The following is a 7,736-nucleotide window of genomic DNA, read 5'->3' on the forward strand; positions in this document are numbered from 1 at the left end:
GTTCAGCGTTCGTTCACCGTTCGTTCAGCGTTCGCTCACCATTCAAGTGGGAAAGTAGAACGTTTCAGGGACTGTAAATCAAAGTATTTTTTGGATATATGATTGTTAAATTTTATGTTCTTAAATTTATATGTGCACATTTTTTATACCGGTATTTTAGGGAACTACGAGGGGTGATCAAAAAGTTCGTGAACTATCTCTTTTTTTTGAACTACCACAGTTCAGATCAAAATGAATGTGGCACACATTTAGTCATAAACATGTTCTATAAACTATAGCATATGTTTGCTCCACGTTTGAGACGTCACAATATAAAATTGACTCAATATGTACAGTGGCTGCAACGTTATTGTTGACAAACCAATCGTGCAGAATCGTTCGGGTAACGTGCTTGATCGTTCGTGTAACTTGAGAGATCGTGCTTGTATCAGGCTCAATCGTTTGCGGTTTTAATCGTGCGTGATCGTGCGATAAGAAACGTGCAAATTTCGTTTTGTAAGTTTTAATCGGAAAGTATTTGTTAAACAAGCATATTCATTGTCTGTTTTAATTGAAATAAGAAAAATTTGAGCGCGGTTTACAATATTGAACGAACTAACCATGCTAACTATCGCTAGTAAGTAAGCAATATAGTGAGTCGTACAATATTGCATTCTCTTAAAATAGCGTAACTTTAATATTAAATTCAACGATGTTTTTTCTCTAATGTTAGTTATATGTTTACTGCTAATTGTGGTTCAAGATATTTTTCATATCAATGCATTAAAAGCGTATATCTTTACAAAAAATAATAAATAATTTCCAATGCTTAAATGAATATTAAGTCGGTGAATGTACACGGCATGATTGTCGAGGTGAATTTAAACAGTGTTTATCCCTGATACTTTATTTATATAATTTCTGCAAATAAATGAATTGTAAAATAACTGCTTATTTTAGAGATTCACAAATGCAAAGACGGATATAGTTTTATTTCATTTTATGCCATTTTTTAAAATCGTATCTAAAAGCTTTTAAAAAAATCACTTTTCCTATGTAGGAGAATTTAATAAATAACTATTTGTAATCTGTATTTGTAATTTGTAAATAAGGAATAAATCTTTTTTAGTTTAAAAAATATCCATTCTAAATAGTTTTTTTTTTCAGTTTTCCAAAGTCGATAAATTGCATAAATTATTCTTATATAAGATAACTTTACTAAGTCTTAATTTTTCGTTTTGAAAATATCCACTCCTAAATATTTTAAACTATTTTGCGTGAAGAATCGTGCGATTGCGTTAGCAATCGTGAAAGACCGTGTAACGTGTAGAATCGTGTGCGTGAAGGATCTTTCGTGTAACAGGTTTAATCGTGCGTTAATCGTGCGGAATCGTTCGTGTAACGTGATCGTTCGTGTAAGTTGTCAACAATAACGTTTTAGCCACTGTAGATGACGTGACAAAAAAACGGTGACTCAGCCGTACTTGAGCAGTGAACGGCTTTAAAGTTTAAACTTTGCAGTTACTGAAGCATATAATAATTTGTACAAGATTTATGAAGTCAAAAGACTTGCCGGAAGTTCAATCATTAATTGGATTGATTGTTTTAGTGAAGGAAGGGAGGTGGTTAAAATGATGTTTGTTCTGGTGCCCAGTGAAATTAAGCTGGGAAAGAGATGTATCCTCAGTTGAGCAATTTGTAACGAAAGATCGCCAAATTACAGTTAGAAAAAGAGTTGAATATTTTAACAATAATATAATCATTAAATCCCTAAAATATTGTTTACCTTAGATTTTAAACATATCAAATATGATAAAAAGAAGGCGTCCATACTTTATCCACAATCGATAAACGACGCACCCAATATAAAAGAGTCGGGTTGTGATGGTCACCATGCTCATTCTGGGAAAAGATATCCTAATCCACCCATCCTATTGCCGAAATTTGGCCATTTGTGACAAATGGACTATTCTTGTTATAAAAATAACTTGCATGGTAAGAAATATAAGACTCGGAAAAAATCTTTTAACTTCTGTGAACAGAACGCTACGGAGCATGTCACGTGACCGCCTGGATCACGTGCATGGGCAGGGCGGTGGCAGATGTACATTCAAATTAAAGAGGACCACTTTAAAAAATAATAAACACTGATACCTGATTTTATTTCTTTTATAGAAGTAATTCAGTTAGTTTCCGAACTTTTTATTACCTCTTGTATTTCTTTGATGTTAACATATCATCCCAAAATTTTACATTACTGATATCAATTTAAGAAAGTTTCAGCTTTGAAATCTCAAAAGTTCCAAACTAAGTTTTATAGTTAATCAAAGTATTTACTATAGTTGATAATAATAAACTATAGTTAATTGTAGTTTACTATAGTAAATTTTTGTTAGGGGTGCCCTCCGATTGTGATAGAAATACTGGCAATATACTCCCCTTCCTTGATCATTATATAAATACATGTATAATCTACATTATCATGCACATATGCATTATGTAACTTCTTATAGGACTTTTGATGTAAGAAAAAAAAATGTTTACTTTTATCCTAAAAACTTTTATATTTTTAAAACCTCGTATCAAACAGCAAGATCGCTTAATTTGTGTATAGGAAAGACATGGCCAGATTTTTTTTTTCTATAGGCTTGCAAATTTAAAGAGTGGGTTACATCCTCGTTGCCCACTCCCTCAAAACTTACCACTATAGACACGCTGACACGAATCACGTACTTCATTCGAACACAATATTTTTTCGCATACTTATATATTTTCATAGACCTAAAGCAAAGGGTTCAGGTCAATGATATATATATATATATATATATATATATATATATATATATATATATATATATATATATATATATATATATATATATATATATATATATATATTTTTTTTTTTTTTTTTTTTTTTTTTTTTTTTTTTTGTAAACGCAAATTCAATGGTGCTAATATTGCTAAATCATACTAAAAAAATAATATGCGAATTAGGCAGAGAAGGTTTTTCATAATGCAACATTCGTTTTTTTTTCCATTGGTAAAAATTATTACATGTCACTAGAAAGGGGTGTGTAAACTTGTGTCAATTCTCAGTATACCAAACACCTCTTTTCTTTATTAATCAATTTTTTATGTAAAAAGCTCAATTTTGTTTAGGCTTTGTTGACACTAGCAAACTACAAAAGACATTGGTAAAAATTTTGAGCTAACCTATTTGTGTCCCTGAGATCGAATATCAGAGGAATATAGATTTAGTGCTGTCTGTAATTTTTACACAAATTTAATCTTCCTTATATTTTTATGAAAAGTTTTATACTAGAAAATCAAAGACATATATGGGATCTAATTTTCTTAACAATCGTCCATTTTTTTTTTCACGCAAATTTATTTGCGTAGGGTTCGAAAACATTAATCGTTCTTTTAACTTCTGAAGAAAAAAAATGCTTGAGACTTAATTTTCATTTTTTTACATTATTTACCCAAAGTAAAAACTAAAGAGGAACATTACAATTATGGACAAAAACCTTATATTTTTTATTCATTTCTCTCTATGACACCAGCTAAGTATAAATAATCTTGTTTTCTTTTAAATGACGACTGTGGAAACATATTTTATAAAATGTGATAAAACAAATCTAAGAACACGTGTATTTTTGCTCTTGTAGTCATCGAACATCATAATAGCCTAATTACTTGTTTTCCGTTAATGGGATAAAACATCTTGTATTATTGATGTACATGTGAGTTATAGTAATAACCTTTTGTTGTCTAAACTTTAAAGCTTTTAGGCTGCGTGATTTTACCCCTATGTATTTGCCTAAGAAGAACATTCCCACCAAAACCATTTTTTTTTTTTTGTATAAAAATAAGACATTGGGTCATTATTCTACGGGGTAATTTTTCTACAACACACACGGAGAAAAATGACCTCAGACCATAATTTCTACAAAAAAAGTGGGTCATTTTTCCACGTAGAATATTGACCAGGGGGTCAGATTTCTACGTAGAAATATGACCCCCGGTCAAAATTCTACAGGAGTCACTTTTCGTCGCTACAACGGCAATTTTGTCACATTGTCTACCCAATTATTGTTGGCTATGAATGGATCCTGACACGAATAACTTAATCTTAGCTGTAAAAGTTTATCTGTATAGGCTACTAAACAAGCCTCCGGCAGTGATTTGTAATACAAACTCATATCGACGAACAATCATCTGATTCATTCAAACCAAGCGTCTTTCCTCTTACTATAGCGAAGGTCTATCTTGCCCTACACAGACTGCGCATGTGCTGGGTCAAAGGTCAAATTTAAAAAACAAATGGCGCTTAATAATAGCAATACTCAGCGCTCAGGGCCATTGAACAGTGAGGGATCTTTTTGTACCAGCATCTATTGCGATACGGGACCTCGGTTTATACGGTCTCATCCGGTCTCCACGTCCCGCAATGGGATTCGAGCCCGTGACGTAAGGATCAACTCCTTACTCTACGACTCTAGAGCAAACGCTCTAATCAATGCGTCACGCGGTCGACCCAAGAAAAATGAGAGACCTGGCCAAGAGTGCAGGGAATGTAATATTCGAAGAGGATATTATACGAGAGGGCAATTAACATTCTTATCTTGAAGTATCATTAGCAAAACAGGAGAACTGCCGTAAACATTTAATTTTAAAAAAAAATTAATCTAAAAAAGTAAGCGAAAGTATTTAGGCTACTATAATGCTACGATCAGCATTAAAGTCTACAGCAACGCCAAGGAGCGCTCGAATAAGAATAGTCAACACCAACATAAAATCAGTCTGTCTTGACATCTTTATCCTAAACAGGGTTCCCTTGATGGCATTTCTCCTCTCAAAAGTTTCTCTTCATGAGCATATCAACGATCTGTCTTGGAAGCAGAGCATACATGAGGCAGCTGGAATGAATTTACCTTCTTTAAAGTTATGTACGGAAAAAAATAATGCAGTTTGGGTCCCACACGGGACATTTTTGGTGCCAATGGCAGCCTCATGCTCATAAATACTTAAATATGTGTTGAAATATATGTTGTTTGCAAATGTTTCAGGCAAGAATTATCTTGCACTGTTCTATGCAGCTGTAACTTCTCTGAAGATTAGGTCTTATGATTACTTTAAAACAGCAACAACCTGTAATTTAGCACATGCTCACTGAATATATGCGTGAATTAGCACTATAATCGTATATTGGACAAAATTTTGAATCAATATTTCAAAGATTTTCTTTAATGTTTGAGAATTAAAAAGGAAAATGCTAGATATGCAATATAAAAAATAGCGCAATTTTAAAAATCGTGGAGGCCATTTTAAAACTGGCCGAAACTTCAATGGTCGACAATATTTCCTATTCAGTTACTAGACAGGGATCCTCCATTCCCAATTTTGTGCCTCTCTCACCAAGTAAACTATTTTTTTAATTATCGACTTTACTATTACAGACAGCTGAGGAAACATTTTATCAGCGTGGTTCTTTATCTTTGATTTCTAAATTTTTAATTTTAAATTCTAAGTTGTAAAACTAACTGAATTGCCAACAGATTTTTCCGGTTTTTCCCGACCATGGAGCACACGGCGGGTGTGACCGGGATGCTTACTCTTCCATGGCAATTGATCCCACCTCAGATGTTTTTGGAGGTCCATGTTTGCTCTGCTTCCGATTTGTATTTATTTAAATGGAACTTAAGCTTGAATACTGTTCGTTATCTCTATATTTTATGATGTCGATGGCTTCTTTATTCCCGCTTCAAATCTTACGTTTTATTTCCAATCGAAAAATATATGATCAACAGTTTTATTTATATAACCCCTGTGATAGATAAGTCATTATTTAAACCATCAAAAATTGACAAGACTTAGATTATTTTATGTTTTGAATGTCTCAGTTCATTTCTAAGATATATATATTTATATTCAGAAATTGTTATCTCTAACAGCCACGTCATTTAGCATATTATGACGTCATATTGTATAGGAAAGTACAATATCTAGGTGTAGCCTTAACATACAGGCGTATCGAGTCAACTCATAGATGAAAGTAGCTAGTGTTAATTGATGGAACGTCTTCGATATATCTAAATGTGGAATTTGAAGTGCAGAGTGAAAGTTTTCTTTCCTTTCATGTACACATTGTTTTTTAGTAAATTCTGCATCAAAAGGATATTAAATCCTCTCAGAATTCCAACAGAATGCTTGAATATTTTGTCAATTAGAACTTTATCAGAGGACTTCGAATGGGTTGTAATAGCAACTTTTGATTATAAAACAAAGAATTATGGACACTTTTCTACAGAATTGAAATATCGATAGTTAATCTTCACCTTTTCCTTAAACTTATTCCTTACATATTATTATCACATAATTATAGCTGTAGAAAGTGGACACAAAAATATCATACGCAAGAACATAAGAACTGTATAGATCTGAAATATTTTTGTTTGTTTGTTTGTTTATCCGAAATATTAAATATAATTTCTTTTTGTTTAAAAACACCCACGATATACGAACTTACGTGAAAAATGTTTAAAAAAAAATACTGAGAAAAACCTTGTACAGTTTATGTTTAAATTTCTAAAATTGATATGTGCAAACAATTCTAAACATCTTTGTAATTTTGGAAAGTTTAATGAATATTATACAATCTTACAAATAATATTTTAAAAATGTTTTGTAAACTCTCCACCATGAATTACTGATTGTATAATTATTAACTAACTGTTCCAAACTCTTTTGTGCTTTGCCTTTAATGTTGTTAATATTTTTCACTACAATAATATGTAAGTCTTACGTAACAAGGTAAATTGAATTTAACGAAAGTGTTTCGATATTAATATAAAAATGTTTGCTTGATACTAAGAAGCATGAAAAAAGATTTTCCAAGGAATATTGTATTTTACTATATAATGAATGGCGTCCCCCTCCCACAAACTGAACCCCCGACCCTGGGGCTACACAGTTTTAAGAGATGAACCCTTGCTCATCATAACCATGCACTTAGTTCATCTGCGAAATAACAAGGAGCAGATAAGATTTTTAAAGAAATATTGTACTTTTAGTTTATATAATCAATACAGCCCCATCCTTACAACAGAGCCCTAAAGTTCACAATTTGGAAGAGGCACTCTTGCTCATCATAACTATACACTTAGTTTTTCATGCTTAATACCTAGTAGCAGAGAAGATTTTCTAGGTATATTGCACTTTCACCACTTGATTTGTAGAGTCCCAGGCTAACTCCAGAACCCCTGACCCAGGAGCCATGAATTCATAATTTTGGTAGAAGGATCAAAGCTTATTATAATCATGTCAACAGTTTGATTGCTTGATCTCCGGGAATAAAGAAAAATGAATTTTAAAGATTGCATTAATTATGACGGTTTAAGTCCCATCCCTAGGGCCTCAGGGGAGCAGGGACTATGAAACTAGCAATTTTTGTTCCTCTCTACCCATAAATGTTATATGCCCATATTGGTTTAAACTGGTTCGTCTGTTCCAGAAAAGAAGCTGAAAAGGTTCAAATGTAAACGCAAGACGAATGACAATGTACAACGCACGACGACGGACAAAAACAGATATCAATATGTCATCTTAGTGACGAGACACTTTTCTATTTGCATATACATGTATGATGTGTCCGTAAGTTAACCCTCGAAAGCCTGGCCTCAGAATGAATACAGTTCCAGGAAATTAATTTCCAGGATTTTAGGCAAAAAAATAAGTTGATGTTATTCTCCTAG

This window comes from Saccostrea echinata, unplaced genomic scaffold, assembly GCF_033153115.1.
Source record: "Saccostrea echinata isolate AGI-Se365-2 ecotype Australia unplaced genomic scaffold, CSIRO_AGI_Sech_v1 ptg000057l, whole genome shotgun sequence".
Taxonomy (NCBI): Eukaryota; Metazoa; Mollusca; class Bivalvia; order Ostreida; family Ostreidae; genus Saccostrea; species Saccostrea echinata.